Below are 8,749 nucleotides of genomic sequence, written 5' to 3'. Positions count from 1 at the left end.
AGTTCCCGCTCACTGGCTGAGCGAGATGCGGGGGCAACACCGAGGGTTGCGATCTCGTTGCCGGTCCGGTCCAGTACGGGCGCGACACTGAGGGTTGCGATCCGTTGCCGGACACGAAAAAAGACAAAAAGGAAAAAAAAAAAGTCAATCAGATTGCAACATTCACTCAGGATGCCTAGTAAATAACACTAAAATCCTGTACACATAAAACATTTCTTCTGAGGATCTCAAAGAGTTTTATAAACATTGCCTTAATGGCTCATAACAGGGATGATCATTTCTAACTCACATATGGGAAAATCAGGGTCATGACATACACCATTCTCCAAGGCCCTCCAATAGTCTCCTTTTTAAAAAAAATGTTTAAACATACCATAACAATAAGTCATGTTTTAGCACTAAAACTTATGACAAATATTCTGCTTTGAAATAAAAATCTTTTTTAACAAAACTTCTTAACGGATATTTATGAAGAAGTTCAAAAGTTTCAAGGTGATCAACAGTAATGAATCAAAACTAAAAAGAATTCAGTACAGTTATTTTCAACAGTGAAGAACATGTCAACCACGTAATTTTCTCCCCACCGCACCCTCCCCCATTTGCCCTTTCTGGAGAGAGAAAACTCCAAAACATATGGCCCAGGAAGAAAATCTGTACTCGTTTATAGCAATGAACTGGCTTTTACATCTCTGCAGTTAGAGTACGCAAATGACTTCACAGGCAACGGCTTCCGTATGTTTCATATTTTTAACATTGACCGTTCATTATAAAGATTCTTTGATCCCAGATCAAATGTTTGAATCAATTTTCTCTACACTTACTCAGAGTCACCATTATAAAAGCTCCCCTCTTCCCACCTCAGATGTTCCAGCCGTTCCTGCAATTGGAACTATCTCCATTTGTCACCTTCTCTGTGGCACTTCCCCCCTTTGCTGTGGTTTTTGGCTCTGCTTGTTAACCTCCCACACAAAAGAGGCAGTGATAAATAACTGTGGTACATAATAAGTTAACTACAATAACTAAGATTTCTCTAAGGAATTCAGAGATATCTTTAATGAAACTGAAAATAAAACTGAAAGCACATGGTAAGTATATGGTTAGTACAAAAACTAACCCTTTTCCAATCGGAAACAAAATCCTCAATAGGTGAGGCCTTTGCCTACATGTAAGAAAAATAAAAATAACAAGGTAAATATATTTTTTAAAAACTAGAATATATTTCTGAGATTACAACTTAAAACTGAACTGATACCTAAGGCCTTAAATAAAATCAAAAGACCAAAAGTCTAGATAAATAGTAAAAACATCAAATTAAAAACAATGTCTAGGCAATAATAAAAATTTAGATTATGCCTAACATAAAATTATTCTAAATGATTCCAAGGCCTTTTCTTAAGGCCTTGTTGAGGAGTAACATTGTAAATATAACCTTAATTCCTAAAACCTTAAAACATGAATTTTTGCAGAAAGGTACTCATTAAACAAAGGTTAATTTGTAGAAAGAAAGTTTTAAAAGACAAATTAATTTTGCAGTAGCTTAACTATACTTGGGCCTAATTAAATTAAACCCAATAGTTTTCAAAAATGAAGGAAGGAAGAGAGGGAAGGAAACAGGCGGGGACAGGAGGAAGGAAGGGAGGAAAAAAAATAAATCCCAGTGTTCAAATCCTTTTAAAATTGATTTTTTTTTCTTTCCCTTTTTGTTCGAGCTGGTAGACAGGTTAAGTTTTAGGATAATTTAAGTTACCATGATTCTTCATGTCAAATTATAGCCAGATACCACAGTTAAAAAAAAAAAAAACATACTGAGTGTTAATTTAGAACCCTGCCCTTACCATTTATAAGTATGAAAATGGTATACTTTTAGGTCCATTTTCATACTTATAAAAATGGTAAGGGCAGGGAGTCCTAAGTTTGTTATGGATTTAGCATCACTGTTCTAATAAGCAAATCTGAACTCTCCCTGGCTTTGTACAAAATTAACTGTTGCATATATCATCCGCCCATCCCAGTGATTATGGATTACCTTGCACACAGTAGCAAATTGTTGGTTATTTCCTGCTGCAATTACGAGAAAGCCGTCCTTGGTTTTAAAAGCCTAAAATAAATAAATACATACATAAATATATGTTTATATGTTGACAAGACCACAAAAGTTGGCTTTAATTTCTAAAACATCAATACAGAAAGCTCTTTCTAAAGCTACATTTTTAATTAATTTGATATCAACTAATTAGTATTTTTTCGCTTTTACTTGCATAGTGTTTTCATTTAGAATTTTCAAAGCACTTCCTAGCTCTTCTACTAACTGTTATAACATAGAAAAGAAAAAGAAAAAAAAGGTGACTGAGAAAAATAAAGAAGATACTGGAGTTTCATTATAACTCATTTCATGAAATTCTGTATACATTACAGAATGGATTAATGTTAAATTTTTCAAAGTTTTCTGTTTTGTTATTTTCCATTTTTCCTCATAGGGCAAATAACATTGTATGGCAAAATGGATTGTTTTCTACAAAGTTTTAAAGAAATACATGAGGAAAATAAGGAACAAAGGAGGAAGGGAGGGAGGAGAGGGATGAGGAAGTCAGAAAGGAAGGAAGGGCGAGTGAGCTGATGGAGTTCCATTTCTTCTTGGAAGATCTCAGACGTGAACTTCTGAGCAATTTTCACTTTTTAGTAGTGAAAATTGACACATCAGGATCTCTCTGGACCTCATGTGGCTTTATGTGCCTGAAAACACCTGTCCCTTTTTGGAGATAGGTTCAGCTGTATAGCCACAGACCCTTAAGTGGTGGGCACTCCCACCGCCCCCAATCCTTACCCATCTGGAGAACTTTTCAGCAACCCCTTCTCCATAGGATCACAGTGCAGTAGGAGGAACCGAATTTGACCACAGAAGGCCTCAATCCTACTTTCCCAAAGTAAATGAGATCTTCAAATTTCCTTTCTTTCTATGTACAAATTGCTCTGCACCTTCGCCTACTTTTTGTTCACTTACTCCTGAACTCATGTATCTTATTATCAAGATGACTTCCATCTTCCTTGGCAGGGCTTACCTATACTGCTGACCCTGGTGCTACCATTGACAACATCCTCCAGAACCTGCTCAATCATCTTTCATCCTCTCTTCATTTTCACTGAATCCTTCTCTTATGCTTACATACAAGCTCAGGTCTCCAATGAAAATATCATTAACAGCAACAAAAAAATTTCCATCAATCCCAACACCTCTCTCAAGCTCTTGAACCTTTCTGCCTTCCCTCTATCTCAAAATGACATAAAAGTGCCACCTGCCTATACCGCCTCACCAATACCATATTCCGATGCCCTTGGTCATCAGTATTCTTACCCTATCACTAACTAAAACTTACTTTCTTTCACATCTCTGTATTATTGGGTATTGTTAAGCATCCCAGCTCTTTCAGGAACCTGTCTCATCTCTAGGCTCTGTCCAGGCCATCTCCTGTCTCTCTGACCTGTCCTCCACATGCCCTTTAGACAGGATTTTCTTCTCCTCAGACATCAGCAACCCTTAAGTATCTGTCTTTCCCACACCTATTTCTTGCAGTAGCTAATAGCCACATGTGGCTATTACATTTAAATAAACTAAAATTAAATTAGCCAGTCACAAAAGACTACACATGGTGATTCCATTTTATGAAATATTCAAAATAGGCAAATCCACAGAAACAGAAAAAAGATGAGTGGCTGCCTAGGGCTGGGGAACTTGGAAAGTTGGGGAGAAATGGGGAGTGACTGCTATTGAGTAGTGGGTCTCTTCTTAAGGTAATAAAAATTGTGGTGATGCTTGTACAACTATTAATACACTAAAAATCATTGAACTATGCACTTTAAATAGGTGAATTGTATGGTATGTGAATTATATCTCAATAAAACTGTTATTTAAAAATTAAATTATCAATTCAGATCCACAGTCACACTAGCCACATGTCAAACATTCAAAAGCCACACCTGGCTAATGCTACTGTATTAGCCACAGGTACAGAACATCTCCATCATCACAGAAAGTTCTATTGTACAGCACTGGAGCTGGAAGACTGCTTTTTTTCTTCTCTTAGTCTTCCTAGCAGGGCTAACATGATATCTGAAGAATATTAGGCAATTAAGAAATGGTTGGCAAATGTTAAGGAATCAATCAAATGATTGTTTCCAGATAATAGAATTGTGGTGAAAATGAATCTCAAGTAAAACACTGTATAACAAGATTTTATTCTATTTACATTGTTGCTTATTTTGGCAAGGAATGCTATTAAGAAGATATCACGTTAACTATTTTAAACATTTTCCCTTGTCCACAAGGACAAAAATAAAGTTGGTGTCACAGATAAAGCATTATGTTTCTCAGACTACAGAAAGAGAATCTGCAACAGAGCTGCGAGTGAGGAACAAAGGATTTTGAGCTGAGACGTCTCATGAACTGCTGATAACTGGGAAGTTACATAGGTTGTTCATTTGCTTGCTTTTTGTGGGCAAAGTGAAGGGTGACGTGGGGATTGGATAGGTAAATGTAAAGTTACAACATGTTGTCCAATATAATGTAAAGGAAGTTTTTCAAACTTTTGGATCAGTGATATGTTTAAGTTTGCATTTTCTGGAGTGTTCATTTCTTTTTAATAAATGAAGAAATGCCAGTTTCTTCCTTCAGCCTCCACCATATCATGAAATATATCTCTACCAATATAAAAATGAAAAATTTTCAAGCAGAGATAACTAGTCAATGATCATCAGAAAGTGAAGACTTAACAGCAGCTGAGCCACCAGAATATAATCAGACTAAAGAACACCAAAGAGATTTTGTAAGGATTAAGGTAAGATTATTATTAATTTTTTCAATTATTATTTGTTCTCTTTTATTATTGATACAGTACTTATTTAATAAATATATTTTAAATATGAGCTTTTTAAAAAATAACACACTATCACTATAGAAAATTGGTCAAGTACAAAAAAATAGGAGAAAAAAATTACCCATGATACCATTGCCCAAAAGAAATAACTTAATAAAACAAAATACTTCTTTCTAGTATCTTTGTATTCATTTTTACATAATTAATATCTTACTGTACATAAACTTCTAGCCTGCTTTTTTTCATTTAACATCCTATCACAAGCATTTTTTAATGTCACAATCATTTTTTAATGACCCAAAATATCTATTCCAAAATTTGCTTAAACATTCTCCATTAACTTAAGCTGGACGGTATTTTTGTTTTACTTTCAAATCAAACCCTATATTATACAGCTAATATCACAAATACAAAATTATTTAATTTCATAGTGAAACTCTGAAACAAAATGTCCAGCCTAAAGGAAAAGTGCAGGCCACATGAGATTTTATAGTAGGTGGACCTAATCTTGTCTTGTCTGGGGACTGTGAAGCCAGGAAAGATTCCCTAGAAAAGTGATCTCTGAGTTGAGACCTAAGAATTCATAGGCATTACTCAGGTAAAGAGCTGGGATAGGGACATCATTGCTGAGAACCTGTGGGGGGAGGAAGCAACACCCATGAGAGAATAGGAGGAAGTACAGACATGTGAGGCTGTGGAGACAGGAAGGGAGCCAGGTGAGGTCAAAGGCCATAGGAAATATGTTATTTATCATACAGCTAATGAGAAGTCACTAAAAGGACTTGAATGATCATGTCCACATTTGGAAAAGACCTCTCTGGCTTCAATGTAGAGAAATGATTGGAGGATAGGACTGGAAATAAGTAGGCCAATTAAGAGGCCGCTGTGAGGATCATGGCAAAAGATGATGGTGTCTTAGATGAGGGCCCTGATGATAGAGATGGAAGGAAACACATTCAAGAAATATTTAGATGGCAAAATCTACTGGAGATGCCAACGAATTGAATATGATAGTTGGGAGTTGAAGTCTGAGGGAGAGGAAAGTCGTGGATGACACTTGGATATCTAAGGAGCTTCTGAAATATTCCAGTGGAAATTTCACATGAGTAGGACTTGGGGACCAGATGAAAATCTGAGCCATAGATAAAAACTTCCAGAGAGTAAGATGAGGACTGAAGAATGCCCACAAGGTGGTCTTTCATTACTTCAGCAAGATGTGTCCTGGTGTCCTGATGAGAAGAGAAAGCATTTTTGAGTGGATCAAGTACTAAACAACAGTTAAGGAGATGCAGAGAGCACATGAAAACATCTGTGTGACAAGAGTGGCTGTGAAGGGGAGAAGCGAGCAAGGACACAGGTGCCACTGTGTCGGTCTGGTGGTGGGAGGCTGAGGAATTCCCCCTGGATGCCTCTGCTTTCCTATAAAATAAGGGGTAAGGTCATCACCTGAGAGTACGGTGGGGAGATATGAGATGAGAAGGCTGAAAAGAGTGGAGAAGTTCTGACTTATCACTGAAGAGAGTGGGAGAACGCAGTGACCAGATGAACACAACTGGAATGCTGGCATGTTAAGAGGCCAGTTGAGTGATTTTCCCCATCATCTCTCAGTTACCCAGACATATAATAAATGTATATTAACATTCACCAGGTTTAGGGTTTTGCCAGATGGATGTGGCAAAAAGATACAGGTGTAGGAAAATTAGAAAACTAGCCAGGATGTTATTAAGCAATGAGCCATGAACTATCTGAATAAAGGAAGAGGGTGGTAAAGATAGGAAGAAGTTATAAATGGGGCAAAGGAAGAGGTGTCAGTAGATCAGAAGTCCTGATGAAGTCTAAGAATAGTCATGATGGGAGAATGTGAACAGGCAAAGTGGAAGAAGAGGAGACAAGGCCTGGTCAGAATGTAAAATGCTTCCTTCAGTGATTTTATGAGTGAAGTGATTTCAAGTTAGGACTAGAGCCACTGTGTGAAGTGCATAAGGTAGTTGCTGATACGAGGTAGGGAGTCAACATTCGAGTATATCATGATTATTAAATAAATACTAATATACAAGGTCCCACATAAAAGGAATTCCCCAGTGTATTCTAAGCCCTTAGGTCCTGACTCTCAGGCCCTCACAAATCCTGCAAACCACTCCTCCCCCTCTCCTCCTCATTCCCTTGGTTGCCTCACTCTTCATATCAGGCAAGACAGCGACAGCATGCCATGTGCACATACACCCCTAGCAGACCTTCCATCTAGGGAGAGCTCAAACCCAAGCACCTAACTGGGCTGCAAACACTCATAGCTGGGGTGTTTCTCTTGTAAGGAGTTCAACTCTCAGGAGGAAAGAAACAATTGCTTCTGCATAAAATGATGTGGAGAGAGGGCAGCAAGGGCAAGTGTCTATAGTTTAAAAAGACATGGCCCAAACCAAGCCTTTCCTCATAGGAGACCAGATTTTTACTATTCCTGAGAAAAGAAATCCTCGTCACTATGAGTTGTGCTAATTAAAGTGTGATAAGATTCGCTGGTACGGAGACTAAACAGAACTTGCACAGTTCTCTTCACAATCCAGTCATAATCAACTTCCTCTCCTGAGAGGTTTTTCAAGACAGAGACTATTGATGGGTGAAGGGATTAGATATCCCAACCAAACTGAAGAATTTCATAAGCAAATTGGGAGACATGGAAAGCAAATGGGCATGGAGGTTCAGAGTTTAGTTCCTCTAGTTAGAACAGTTTCAGATGTAAGATGTGACCACACCTGATGGAGGGGGGTGGAGATGTAAGATACAAGAATAGAGAATATTGAGCAGAGGGAAGGCAAAGAAATAAGAAGGTCAATCTGGAATTTCTGTTACTCTTGGAATTTTCTAGTCCTTCCCAGAGACTTTGGTTTCTGGGTTTCCAGGCATGCTAGTCTGGTGTGATGATGGCCAAATTATTAAGCTGACTAAAGATGCAAACACAAAAGGACTTACAGAAGCCCCACATCGACTCAATATATCAGATAATCAAATGGGAACAGGAAAAAGGTACAACTGGAGCTTCCTGTGTTATCTTCTTAAGCTACCAAACCAGTGCATCAAATGTTTTCTCTGGCCTAAATAAAATGCGTACAATTGGTAGTATGTCTACTTCAAGAACAAGAGCAGAAACTTCAAGCCTTCCTGGGGCTACTCACTTTTTAACAAGATTTTCTTCCACAAAAGGTAAACATTGCTAAATGACTTCATCATCCACTGGAAAAAGACATTCCGTGAAGTTTAACTCACTGCCATGAGAATGTTTTCTGGAATGTCAAGCAGTTATTGACTTCTGGGTCTGTGCTAGTACATCGTGACAAATATAGAGCACTATTTCCTACCACTAACAGTTCAGTTCACCTTATGGAGCTGGAGCTGGGCCGAGCCAGATGGGAGTGCGGCACAGCCTGCTCACAAATCAGGAGCAGCGGCATCTATGAGATAGAATGCTGCAACAAATGGTAAACAGCCCAGGAGCCTCCAATCTCACCTACTACCAATTTGGCTTTGTCTGCACATTTTTCACACGGAATAAACCATTTTTGAGAACTCATTGCTAAATACAAGCCTTTGTCTTGAATTATACAATTCTAAAGGAGCCTTGAAAGCAGAATTATATACTAATTTCCTGCCCCAGATCCAGGCTAGGATTTGCCAATTCCATAGGAAGTTTAAATGTTCAGAGATATACTTGAGGCTCCTTAAATAAATTAAATTATACTTTATATCAAACATATCTAGGATTTTCGATCACTCAGTTTCTGATACTCAGTGTGGAGGTAATAGTAGGGAGGGAAATGGGAAGCTGTCTTAATCTTTTCATATTCTTCACAACTTTTGTCAATGGAGATTATTTTTCTCATAAA

The 8,749-nt window shown here is 37.8% G+C and overlaps 1 long non-coding RNA gene across 1 annotated transcript in view; it reads right to left on the bottom strand.

Moving 5' to 3' along the window:
• LOC103608333 overlaps window positions 1-2,100 on the bottom strand; it is a 45,054-nt gene extending 42,954 nt beyond the window's left edge. The window contains exon 1 of the long non-coding RNA XR_552040.1: window positions 2,027-2,100. This is a non-coding gene — a long non-coding RNA (uncharacterized LOC103608333). The remainder of the gene's footprint in view (window positions 1-2,026) is intronic.
• Between the last annotated feature and the right edge of the window lie 6,649 nt (window positions 2,101-8,749).

Source organism: Galeopterus variegatus, unplaced genomic scaffold (genome assembly GCF_000696425.1).
Source record: "Galeopterus variegatus unplaced genomic scaffold, G_variegatus-3.0.2 Scaffold8319, whole genome shotgun sequence".
NCBI classification, from domain to species: domain Eukaryota; kingdom Metazoa; phylum Chordata; class Mammalia; order Dermoptera; family Cynocephalidae; genus Galeopterus; species Galeopterus variegatus.
Note: the sequence above shows the minus strand (reverse complement) of the source record. Positions and strands in the feature narration are given on the sequence as shown.